Consider the following 14,072-nt stretch of genomic DNA (forward strand, 5'->3'; position numbering starts at 1 on the left):
AGTTGGAGGACACTGGCCCCATACTTTGTAAGCCGCATTGAACCTGCTATTGAGCGGGAAAGAGCGGGGTATAAATGCCACAAATAAAATAAAATAAAAAAAAAATAATATACCACTCCCTGGACACACTGAAGAAGCTTGCTCAAATTTGGGTTTGCTGGCTCCTATGCCTTCACTAATTTTTATTTGTTTGCTATATACATTCATCTCCTCCTCCTCATCATCATCAGTTGCTCTTTTTGATACCAAGGGTTGGTGATTTTGGCATGCCAATTCTGATTCCTTCTTAGATCTGCCTTTCCTCCCCCCTAATTCCAAATTAATTTGTTTCCAGAGCCTCTAGGCACACAACAGAAAGGAGGATCTTAAGTAGGCATGAATGCTCAGCCTTTGGAGGAGTAAAATCCTACAGGTCCCTGGTAGACTACCATTTTCTATCAGATAAGGGCAAAATGCCATATTTTCAATTGCTTCTTCAAGAAAAACAAATATGACCATTTCCTGCAATCAGTCCCTTAACACAAACTACTCAAAGCAATTCTCTGTTCAAAAGACCTCTTCAAAAACATCTCTCTGGCTCTTTATGAAGCTATCTTCAGTCTGCAGTTTACACTAAGCATCTAAACACCTCCTTGAGATCTGTACAACACCCCTTCCACAAATAACCATTTCCCATCAGTCATTCAGCACCTGATAAGCATCTCTGTGCCTCTAGGCAGACCAGCTTGCAAAACACATTACCAGTTAAAACCTGATAAGATAAAAGAAGGTACAATACTAACTTCATCTTTTGTATGGTACCCTGTTTGCTTAATTAAAAATACTGAGGGGAAATGTGATTTAACTTATTGACTAAAGCTATATAACATACAGATGTCGGGATGGCTAGGATAAGATAAGTTGAGAATTTTGCTTTGAGTTTCTTGTTCATTATCAGCTTATTTGTAACCTGCAAATGCAAAATGAAGACCAAGCACACTGTTCTCAAAATGATCAAGCTACAGAGGTCATTCGAGGTCAACTAGGAATTTGTTTTTCAGTGGAAAGTTTGGGTTGTTGAAACCTTAGCTGTCTTCTCCTGCTCCTTGACACATCCAATGCAATCAGAACCGGGGCTAAAATCTGGCGTCAAGAATCTTCATTTGAACTTACCTTAGGATTTTTTTTCACCCTGTCCCAACTTCGCTTGCTCAGTCATTTCAGTGATAGCTTCCACCAGGGATCATGCTCCAGAACTCCTTCCTAAACCCTGCAATCATTGGCACTAAATCTAGCCATTAGGTGTAGCTTCAACACAATGGCCAAGATTCCCTCCCTCTTCCCTCAGGAGCTGTAAGAACTGCCTCCACAATATCCCAAGCCCTGGCTGAATCACAGTAGAAGATCTGACCTAGTAACTGAACCAACTGAACTTTGCATAACAGTGTACAGAACTGCTGCTGGATCACTGGCTGGCCCTGTGAATCTGTTTTCAACAAAAATGAGATTGTCTCCAACAGTTTTGAAAACCTAAAATATATGTTATGGTCTATTCCATTTAAGACAGATTAAACAACTGTACAATACAAAAGGTCAACCACAACAATATTTGATAAGCTGGGGGGTAGGAGTGTGTATAAATTAGGGGTTAGAAGGGGATGGGATGTTAGGGGATAGGAACTGATATACCATCTTTCTGTTGTTACAATCAACGCAGTTTGCATAATATATGCAGGTACTTATTTTGTATCTGGGGCAATGTAGGGTTTAGGGGCCCTTTTACAGAACGGCGGTAAGCCCAACACGGGCTTATTGCTTGCTCTTCTGGGACTAGCACCGGCCCAACGCGGCCGCTGGCGGTAGTCCCGCCCCGCATGCAATTTCCAAGGGAAAAAGAAAACCCCTAGAAATCTACAATTCGATATGTCAAGCGCCTTCGACATGGATGATCATGGAATTCTACTACACATCCTTGAATACTTCGGTATCAAAGGCAACGTTCTTAATTGGTTCAAGGGATTCCTTACCACACGTTCATATCAAGTGACATCAAATTTGACTACATCAGCCACATGGACACCTGAATGTGGAGTCCCACAGGGATCCCCCCTCTCACCGACCATATTCAACCTAATGATGATACCCTTGGACAAACTACTATCAAACCAAAACCTTAACCCATATATATACGCTGATGATGTAACGATCTACATCCCATTTAAACAAGACTTAAAAGAAATTTCCAACGACATCAACCAAAGTCTACATATCATGCACTCCTTGGCAGATGCATTTCAGTTGAAACTTAATGCAGAAAAAACCCAATGCCTAATGCTCACCTCTCAACACAATACGAACAAATGTACTACCATCAAAACACCAAAACTAAATCTACCAATCTCGGAAACCCTAAAAATCCTTGGAGTTACCATCGATCGACACCTAACACTTGAAAATCACACGAAAAACACAACCAAAAAGATGTTCCATTCAACGTGGAAATTAAAAAGAGTAAGACCATTCTTCCCAAGGACCGTCTTCTGTAATCTGGTACAATCATTAGTACTCAGTCATCTAGATTATTGCAACTCACTCTACGCAGCCTGCAAAGAGCAAATACTCAAAAAACTCCAAACAGCCCAGAACACGGCAGCCAGACTCATTTTCGGAAAACCAAAATACGAAAGTGCAAAACCTCTACGAGAGAAGCTACACTGGCTCCCACTCAAAGAACGCATCACGTTTAAAGTATGTACCCTAGTTCACAAAATCATCCATGGTGATGCTCCAGCCTACATGTCAGACCTGATAGACCTACCACCCAGGAATGCTAAAAAAAATCATCTCGCACATTCCTTAATCTCCATTTTCCCAACTGTAAAGGTCTAAAATACAAATTAATGCACGCATCAACCTTTTGCTATATGAGCACGCAATTCTGGAATGCGTTGCCACGCAACCTAAAAGCGATCTATGAACTGACCAACTTCCGAAAACAACTGAAGACCCATCTCTTTGACAAGATATACCACAGAGATCAACATATGTGAAACTCCCCACATATATCCAGAAATGTTTAATAATGTCTTCTACTATATTACTATCATGTATTCTATTACCATGCAACCTAAAATACTTCTGTAAAACCAAATATCTATTCTCTTCGTACTCCCACTATCCATGATGTATTGTAAGCCACATTGAGCCTGCAAAGAGGTGGGAAAGTGTGGGATACAAATGCAATAAATAAAAAATAGCTTACGCGGCGATAACCCAGCAGTAATCAGGCATCGCCTCATGCTGCCCAGTTACCGCCGGGTTAGCACGGGAGCCCTTATCACCACCTCAATGGGTGGCAGTAAGGGCTCCCTAGCAGTAAGAGTTATCTCACCACGTGGCCATTTTTTTCGGCTTTTACCGGCTGTGGGAAAAACGGCCTCCGTCGCTAGTGCAGGACCCTTTTTCCTGTAGCTTGGTAAAAGGACCCCCTAAATGACTTGTCTGGAGTCACAGGGACACAAACCAGCAAAGCTTGGAAACTTGTGTTACTTTTTCCCAGCGATATGCTGACAAGCTTATATCAAAGGGATCTGGCCAGATCTGTTCGGTTTGGTAAGAAACCTACTTTGCTTTCATAAAAAACATGATCAAGGTATTTACCAGGGCTCCCACCCAATCCACTTCAGCATACCACTGCCACAAATCAACTGGAGTTTGTGGCACTGCATCAGGAATGAAATTTGGCAGACCAGATGTTCCTTGTCTACCATTAGTTTGCTGTTTCCCTCTCGACCATGCCTTAATTAACCTCTTTATGCTGAAATATAATTGCAGATCTTTTTAGCCCGGACGTTTTGGCTGTGTGGCTTATGTTGGGCAGGCACTGTGTGCAGCAATGGTGCTATATCACTGTTATGGGGAAATATGACAACCACTTACGTTAACATTTTGCATTGCAAAGTTTCATTTACAGCATATTGTTCATGCACACACAGATGTTAAAATTGTTTTAATGGGTGAAATTACCCCCCACTTCCTGTTCCAAATTAACAGCTGCCTTCCAGAGATTTACTTTGAAAGGCTTTTGGGACGTTGCTGCTGTGCAGCTGTCAAGTTGTTCTACAGTGAGCGTTCAGTGTCACTTTCAAAGGGAACCACAAATTAAATATTATTTTTTTCTTCTATTGGTGACACAAATGTGGCCACTCAACCTTCGATTAGGACAGTGACTTACTATGAACAAAATGCCTGCTGGATCTCTTCACTGCTGTCCGATTTATCACCTGCCTATGGAGATCAGTACAATATGTCTGCAGAATCAGCAACTTCAAACTGCTAATTCTTGTGACTCCTGCTGTGAGTAGAAGAGGTAAATTAATAGACTTAAAGGAGGGCCCTGTGATCACAAAGCGAACACTTGAGATAATACAACACCGTGACTGATATAAGTCTACAACCATGGCCAAGTGCTGACCTATAAAACTTCAAACTGATGCAGATAGCGAGAAATTGCTCAACAGGAAGAAGAAAGTCAAGGAAGACTCGGAAGATTGACTTTAACTTGACACCAACAGCTCTGCCCCACTTTCCAACCATGCCCAATGGATCGTTTCTGGCCATCAGAAGGAAGTGGAGGCATCAGAGGGCTCATAAAATGTATTAAGGGGAAAAAAGGAGTGAGTAGGGAGAAATGCCTGAACAGGGAGAACAGGCCTGCATTCTGGTCAGGAACAGCAGAGGGTGAGGTAGGCTGGTTGGAATGGCTGTTCTAGGAATTACCCTCCAGTCCGGCCAGAGGCAGGGCAGACTGGGGATAAAAGTGGAGGTGGTTCAAGCTCAGATGCACAATTTGTAGTTATGTAAAGCTGTGGCTCTACTATTCCATTTAGGTTTTCAGGATATCAAGAATGAATGTGCATGAGACAGATTTACAAATTTCTCTCATGTGTGGATATCTTGAAAACCTGACTGGCTGGGTGTGTCCTGAGGCCTGAGTTGAGGTATCAAGGCTGGGGGGGGGGGGGGGGGGGGTGGAGGAACGGGACACTGTGAAGAACAGAGGATGGGATGTTACAGCTGCCGGAATTAAATGCAGAGCCCTAATGAACTCATTCTGATGCGGCATACCCTGATCCTACACACTTTCTCAACAACTCACAATTCTTTGCTGTATTCTGCTAATTTCACTTCAGAGAGAGACAAGTCTATGAATCTATGCATACAAATGGGCCCTTGTTTTTTGAAAACGATTTGGGTTGGGTTTTTTTTTTTTAATGAGTAAGAGTTTCAAAGGCATGAGCATTATAAAAGCAAGAAGGAAATGCAACAGTAGAATTAATTCACCTTTTCCAAACAAACTAGAACCTTACCAAGAAGTAAACCTCATCCATATGCTGAGCCCTTGGTTTTAAAAGAACATTGTGCTTCTCTAGTCACAAATAAAATTAGTCTTGATTAAGATAATGAAATGCCTGGCAGACTGTATTTGACCAAAGTAAACACAGCAAGAAAGAACTCTTGTGTTAACAGTGAAACAATGTGGGCCTTATCTTATCTCCACAACTTATTGCTCCTTGTCTGTGTTTGTGTGCTTTCCTAACAAAATAAAATAAATTAAATCAGCTCACACATGATAACGTGCTCTTTCCTAACTCATACTAATTGCTTGGCTAATTGATGTTTGTTGAACTTTCTCCATTTCATTGAGTGATTAGGTAGAAAGTTAACAGTTGACATCTGCGGATGCTTTACTGGCGTCTGTAATTACTGTTAATGTTAAATAATTGTTAGTTAATTGGAGTGGTAACTGACTGAATGGAATCCAGATTGTGAAGTGGAAAAAAAAAAGGAACCCAAGTTAAATAAACATACATTTGCAGAGAAAACATTTTATTACAGTTCTGAAAGGTTAACAATGGTCGGGGTATGGGAGGCCTGCTGGATTCCTTTGGTCTCTGGAGCTTCATGCCAGCACCTAAACTGGATTCCACTAATCTTAAAAGCATTTCAGATTAGGACCTTTGACATCAAATGCTTTTGGAGCAAAGAATCGTTGAACCATGTGATTTCATTTTATGGATCTCTCCTACATTACATTCCTGTCTTGACAAATCTCTGACAACATCAAGCATAATTTCATTCTAAAAATAACATCTGATTCATTTTTCTTGATTTCTTTTTTCATGAAAAACAAGTCACAACATCGTAAGCCATTCCTTTCCCACCACCCTGCCATCCATGATATTATCACACAACATAAAAATATAATACTCATAGAAGGTTGCAAGCAACGTGACCACATCACACCATTTTTGCAAAAACTTCATTGGCTACCAGTACAATACAGGGCTAAATTTAAAACTCTATGTCTGATCTTCAAAGCCCTGAAAGGAAATGGCCCCGAGTATCTGAAGAATAGGATGATCCTCCACACACCGCCAAGAACACTAAGGTCCTCCCAAGGACTTTCACTAACTACACCCTCTCCAAAAGACATTACATGATGTGATACCCGCAAGTGTGCCTTCTCCGGAGTAGCCCCACACTCTGGAATGCATTGCCTGAAAGGCTCCGCTTAACACAAGACTACCTCTACTTCAGGAAGCAGGTGAAAGCTTAGCTCTTCAACCAAGCCTTTAATGGAAGAAGTAACTAACTTGTTAGTCTCATTCACACACACAAGGATTGACTCGGGCCGCACATACTGCAGCGGGACATGTTTATCCACTCCTACCCTAGCTGAGATGATATTTAACCATCTCTCTGACCTCATGTGCAACTTTCTTCAAATCAGTCACCTTACTTTCTAATTCTTCCTACTTTCTTACTCATCTATATGTTACAACTTTGCCTTACCCTTCACTACCAATTATACTGTTCCATTACGTATTGTGTAGTCATTGCAAGTAGTATACCATGCCATACTTTGTATTGTTACTTGAATATTTTTACTGCTGTAATTGCCTATTGCTCATGTTTGATCTATTCTTACTGTACACCGCCTTGAGTGAATTCCTTCAAAAAGGCGGTAAATAAATCCTAATAAATAAATAAAATGCTTTTTTACTTGATCACATTGAAAACTGCCCTGGAGGGCCAAGACACACCAACCAAAGAACCATACTGCTCATAACAAAAGCTCTTTGTGTCACTCAGCCTTAGCAACTTGGTGCCAGTGTTGTGTATAGCTGTGTCAGGCACTGAGTTTTGATTTTTCAGCCTGCCATTTGCTCCTCAGGCTGGCTGTGGATGCCAGAAGAAGCATTCAGAGCTCAGAGAGTTCTACTACTACTAATCATTTCTATAGCACTACTGGATGTATGCAGTGCTGTACACATTATAAGCAGGTACCTTCTCTGTCCCTAGAGGGCTCACAATCTAAGTTTTTGTACCTGGGACAATGGAGGGTTAAGTGACTTGCCCAAGGTCACAAGAGTTGCAGTGGGACTTGAACCCAGGTTGCCAGGATCAAAGCCTGCTGCACTAACCATTAGGCTCGTCCTCCACTTCCTGTTCTGTTATAGCGACAGTGATAATGCAATTGTACCCTCTGTAGGCTGTTAACTCTCTGTACGGTACAAGTTCCATACCTCAATTTACCAAAAGGTCAAGAAGAGAGAGTTGTCGACTCATAGGTCAGAAGCCCACATGTGATTTTACCTAAGAGGTTGAGCATGATTGAATACATATGCACAACATCAATACCTAAACTGTAAGGATAGGGGGGTGGGGGTGGGTGTCAAGAGTGGCAGGGATTACACCGGAGGCTGCAGACTTATAGGTGAGCCACAACTTCTGCAAGGCAAAGGCCCTCCAGGAGGAAACAGATTACAACTGAACAACTCTGACAGAGTGACAGAATCTTATCAAATGCACAGAGGCAACACCTAGGGCTCTGTTTACTAAGCAGCATTATAGGCACGCTAACCATGAACGTGCCTACAATATCCCTATAGGTGCCTATATGGTTAGCGCGTGTGCTATGAGTAGGTGCGCTAAAAACACTAACTCACCTTAGTAAACAGGGCCCCAAGTGACCAGTCTGAAGGATCAAATATACCACGTTCTAGAAGCTGTGGTCTGTGACCCCTGACCAATAACTGTGACAACAATGAGAGGGGCTAGATGTGAAGTAGGGTTATAAACCAGGAGAATAAATCTAGGTAGGCTGATGACACAAAACCAGACATAAATAATCTTCAGACTTTGCTAGGTAAACAAAATCACCATCTAATTTTATTCCGTTTTCTATGTAAGTTAGTGTTTGTAAAGCTACTGAACTGACATCACCCCGTCCCCCCCAAAATGTAGCTGTCTTCATGTTTAATTTTTTAAAAAATGTATAGCACTATACTGGGCAGGTAACAATTCACATTAACAATTCTAAAAACACAAAAACATCAGTCCACTTCAGTCATCATACTGCATTGCCCTATAATTTACTCTGCATTCCAAGCCTGTTTTGATCTTATATAATTACCCATACCAATAACAAAAAAAAGACAAAAAATGCCTGTTGAAACAGCTATATCTACTTTCTTTTTCAGAAATCAATAATCCCTGCAATTTTCCTCAATTCATGTGGAGTATAAGCACGTCTCCATCATATGACTATAGTCTGATTGATGGAATATGCAACTGGCGGAAGTCCTCTGACCACACTGACTTATAAATCTTTAACACCATATTTATATATTGCAAGGTACTGCCATTGCCACTCAGTGCCCGGTGAATCAGACTTAAGATTTTATATTTCACTCTCCAGGACACTAGGAGCCAATGTGGTACAGTCAGATGAGGAGAGATGTGCTCAAAACAAGATGCCCTTCACAGTAGATGTACTGCCGTATCCTGAACTATCTGTAATGTTTTCTGTGTGATCCTCGGTAGTGCCAAATATAATTTATTTTATTTGTTACATTTGTATCCCACATTTTCCCACCTATTTGCAGGCTCAATGTGGCTTACATTGTACCGTAGAGGCGTTCGCCAACTCCGGTAGAGAAACAAATACAATAATGAATTGCAGTAGTCCAGCCTTGAAATAAACCAAGTCTACGGTATGGTTCTAAAGTTGTCTATGGGTAGGCAATCCCGCAGTTTCACAACAAAGACCATTTTAAGAATGTAGATCGTACAATATTCTTTATCTGTGACTTCGGTGAAAGCAAGGAATCGAGGATCACCCTCAAGCTGCAGAGGTAATGCACAGAGCAGGTCGAAACATTGCAAAGTTCACATGCTGCTGACAACTCTCAACCTCACTCTTAAGATCATAACAGTAGAAGATCATAACAGTAGTGGAGGGAGATTAAATCAGGTTCCATGACTAGTTGGTATAACATTTCTTTGCTGTACTGCAAAATTTTAATACAATTTTACTATTATGAACATCATTCCTTTGAAAAATCATTTTCAGTCTTTAGTCTTTATTTGCCATCTACCACTATGTGTTGGGCGAGCAATTTCTCCAAATGGGTTAGTTACGCACATATGACAGGAATGAACCTCACTCCTAAGCCATGGTATGTGGAGTATGATCTCAGTCTCTCAAATGTATTGCTAACGCTCGCTGTAGTATTTGTACACTGCCAGAGAGAGCTTCTTTCTGGAGTTCATAAGATGCAACATGTACAGGCAACAACATATCTAGGAGCACTTGGAAATTATTTCTGTATCTTTATGTCGCGTTTTCATGGTCTCGGATCGCATTTCTTGGTTCTTGAGGATCTTCGCTCTCTCTACGTGACTACTAAGTAATTATGTTACTATGTAACTAGGTTACTGATACTTCTGCTTAAATTTTCTTCCATTATCAGTGTACATGGACAAAACGTCATCAGCTTGAGCTCACCAGCATAACAAAGACCTTACAGCATTATTTTGCCATTGCCTCTAACAAGTATTCTTGTACAAGTTTGGAAGACTACACTTGAAGTGATACTTTCTGTAAGAACTTCACACACAACCAACCGACAGCTTCTCGACAATCTGATCAACCAGCCGACCACTAAAGACTGGAAGTGCTGAAGTTGTGGCAAGGGCCACAGAACCTAACAAAAAGCTCTGCACCTGCCTTCCAGCAAATACTGACATTATCGCTAAACAATTGACCCCTTTTCAAGTTGTTTTCCTGATATTTACCGTTTGAATACTAATCCCCTTAACAAAACTGGCTCTGAGCTTGTTTTTTTTTTTTTTTTCTTCCTTAATCTTCTCCCAGTTAGAAAAAAAACATACCAGTTATCCTAACTTTCAGCACCTGGATCTGCATTGATTCCTTCCCCTGTCATTCATGTTACCCAACAGGAATTTGCATATGGCATGAAGGGGAAACTCAGGAGGAGAAAAGAAAGAAGCCATTTTGATGGAAATAGAGGGTGAAAGAATAATTTACCATCAGCTAGAAAGCTTATTTGTGTATGGTTTCCCAAGCAAAGCTCAGAAAAGCCTATGTTGATTTTAGACTGCACAAAGAAACCTTAATCCTTTCAAGGGAACTAAATCACCACAGAAAAGTACCCAAGAAGAAAGGCCCCTTGTCAAGGATGGTTATTCACAACCAAATAGATGCCACAAATCAAACTCTGTAAGTAAACAAAAATAAGAATGTGGGAAATGTGTCTGATTCACAAAGAAAATGAAGGGAAGAGAAACAAGGCCTGCTCTTCATCAATCACTTTCCATTCTTTAAACTGAAGAGAGCCCTTCACCCTTGGTTACAGACTATCAGGGAGGAATGTTGATTCACTGGGTTGGCTTGAATTCATCTGGCTTAAGCTCAAGGCAGGGCGGCTCAAATTCCAAAGCTTTTTACAGCAAATTAGCGGCACAGCCACACGTGGTCTGCTGCCTTGGGTCACTTAAACACACAGTCTTCCTTTTACTCCTACCTGCCTCCTCTCCCCCTCCCCCCTCACCTGGAAAGGAGTGCAAAGCCTGCTTCCTCCCTTTGGATAGTGTAACTCACAAGCATCTACAATATAGTGTCATGTTTCCGAGTAAATTGAAGAAACAAGGCTTGGAGATGTATACAGCACGCATTAAAATTCCTTGAGCAATTTTTAAGTCATGGTCAGGCTCTGAAAAGTTGATCCATTTGGTTGGTGCAACTACTCCTCCCCTATGTGTCTAGGGAAGTCCACAATCCTGTCTTTAATTATACATCTTATCCGAGAGCTCAAACAATCGAAAAGAAGTAGACAACTGACTTAGGGACAGCACATGATGTAGATAAAGACTAAACCTAGATAAACATGGATGATTTTGTGCATGAATGCAGCTAAATAATAGTGACTTGGTTTTTATTTTAGAAATCAGAGTGCACCATTCAGTCACTAGCCCCTCTGTTTACTAAGCCGCCTAGTGGCGGCTGTACAATACCAATACAACCCATTCAAAGTGAATGGGCTGTGTCGGCATTAGCGCATGGCAGCCGCTAGTGCAGCTTAGTAAAAAGGGGGGATAAAATCTGAAGAAGAAAATGACCAAATAAATTATAAATTTGGAAAAGTATTAGAAGATACCCTCCCTCACAGCACTCAATATAGCTGTTAGTGAACACCACATTCTATGTATGAAGTTCCTTACTTTCAGTACTATTACCTCACCTGTATCTTAGACCAAAGTCATTTTCAGTAAGGTAGGTAGCAGGCCTATGCACCATTCTCCTCCCTCCGCCAAAAAAATGTGGTCAACTTTAATTCAATTCAGGTCTTACATACCGTTAAAATCCCCTTTTCAGGGTTCAGTGCGGTTTACATCTGTTAAACTAAGAGATTACAATGACATGGGTATGTTGACGCAAGAAGTGGTTCAAGGGGAGAGGGTCATAGGAGGAGTGGGACTCCAGAATTAGGAATGAACAGTGAGGTTGGAGTCTCATGTTGTGGTCTTTAGGAATAGAAAGGTTTTTAGCTTCCTTCTAAAGGTGAGGTAGTTGCTATCACTAAGATATACCACCGGATTCTATAAAACCTAATTGATAATGAGCCAACTAACATCTATAATTGGATGCTATGAATTATTGATGTTAATTGGCATCAATTATTGGTGGAGTGGAGGAGTGGCCTAGTGGTTAAGGTGGTGGACTTTGGTCCTGGGGAACTGAGGAACTGAGTTCGATTCCCACTTCAGGCACAGGCAGCTCCTTGTGACTCTGGGCAAGTCACTTAACCCTCCATTGCCCCATATAAGCTGCATTGAGCCTGCCATGAGTGGGAAAGCGCGGGGTACAAATGTAATAAAAATAAAATAAAAATCTGGCTGTGGGCTATTCTATAAGCCTGCGTGCCCAAATCCCATAGCGAGCAACCCACATGGAGGCATGGCCATAGGAGGGGCATAAGGTAGTTCAGAGGCATTCTCACAAGGTGCACACAGTAGTATAAAATTCCATGGATCCACCTATAACTTGCATGCCAGGATTTACTCCAGGTTTCAGCTGGCATAAGTGCTCATACCCCAAGTTTGGCATGGGAATCCCTGCTCGGTGCTATTCTATGAAGAGTGCTCATCCCTGAGAGCCCATTATAGAACAGCAATGAACACCGAGTTTTTCTGCTGTCTATTTTTCAGCTCCATTTACTGAATCAAGTCCATAATACCCCTAGACAGATGGACTGAATCATTGCTACAGACCTTTCACCTACAGATTCGATTCTATTATACCCCTTCTATCTTCACTCCATTGGTTGCCGGTTAAATATCGTTTTTGGCTTAAAATCTAAAAGCCCACCTTTTTGAAGCTGCTTGTAACTCCTAACCCCTATTCACTTGTAGAGTACCCATGTCTGCCCTGTTTGTCCTGATTAGATTGTAATTAGAATGTCTCTTCATGTTCGAGTGTACAGCGCTGCAAACGTCTAGTAGCGCTATAGAAATGATAAGTAGCAGTAGTAGTCTTTGGGATTTCGGAATCTTACTACTCCTTGGAATTCTGCACAGAATCTTGATACTCGTTGGGATTCCAGAATTTTGCTATTCTTTAGGATTCTGCACAGAATCTTGCTACTCTTTGTCCTGTTTGCGTGTCCTGATTAGATTGTAAGCTCTGTCGAGCAGGGACTGTCTCTACACGTTCAAGTATACAGTGCTACGTACGTCTAGTAGCGCTATAGAAATGATATGTAGTAGTAGTAGTAAAATCCTTTGTCTTACCCCTAAAATGCTTCATTGTGGTTCCCCGGCCTATCTTTCCTCTCTTATTATTCCTTACACTCCTTCCCATTCTCTCCTTCCCTTGGGCTCCAATCGCCTGGTGCTTCCTTCACCAAAATTGGCCCACTATGAGTCTATCCCTGGCTCTGCATTTTTTCTTTCTAGCTCCTAAGCTATGGAATGATCTACCCCCGGCACTTCGTTCCAAACTGTCATTCACTTGTTTCAAAATATTACTTATGTTTCAACATTTTTTATTGATGAAATTGAAAATAAATAAACAACAAGCTCTGCAACTTGTATGTTACAGAGCCAAATCTTCTAAACATGAGCATAAGAACAATCATATCATCAACAGTTTGACATTTTCTTCCCACCCATACTCCCCCAACCCTCCACTGCTAATTATATTTCAACAAGTTGTGTTGATGGTGCCACAGAATAAACGCCCAAAGAGCTCAATTGTTTCAAAATATTACTTAAAACACACGTTTTTTCTCTTGCATTTGGTTATACCCCTCCTGCCAGTTGACTCTGGGCTATGTGATATCAGTTGCCTTTTCAGTTGTGCTTGCTCCTGTGTGATTGTTCTGCCCTATTATTTATGGAGTTCCTTTCTGTTTTTGCTTTGAATTTTATTATAAACCGCTGCTATCTTTTTAGAAGTGGTGGTATATTAAAATTTTTAATAAACATAAACTAGCTAATGAAGCCCCTCCCTCTTATGCAGCTGAAGGCAAATGTGTCTTTCCTGTATCAATCAGAGGCATGCAGCCCAAAATACTTTCATTTCATTTAGTTTCCCATGTCATTTAAAGGAATTTTCATTTTTGTTACATTTTCTTTTTTCTATTTCAAGATCAATATTGTAACTAGTGTGCACTCTTCAGAAACAGCATACTCGATCCACATATCGAGCGTTCTCGTTTGGAAAA

The 14,072-nt window shown here is 41.1% G+C and overlaps 1 protein-coding gene across 5 annotated transcripts in view; it reads right to left on the reverse strand.

Annotated features, from left to right (window-relative positions):
• Positions 1-14,072, reverse strand: part of AUTS2 (activator of transcription and developmental regulator AUTS2) — a 1,384,488-nt gene that overhangs the window by 175,885 nt on the left and 1,194,531 nt on the right. The gene's annotated exons all lie outside the window — the stretch shown is intronic.

Source organism: Microcaecilia unicolor, chromosome 13 (genome assembly GCF_901765095.1).
Source record: "Microcaecilia unicolor chromosome 13, aMicUni1.1, whole genome shotgun sequence".
Lineage (NCBI taxonomy): Eukaryota > Metazoa > Chordata > Amphibia > Gymnophiona > Siphonopidae > Microcaecilia > Microcaecilia unicolor.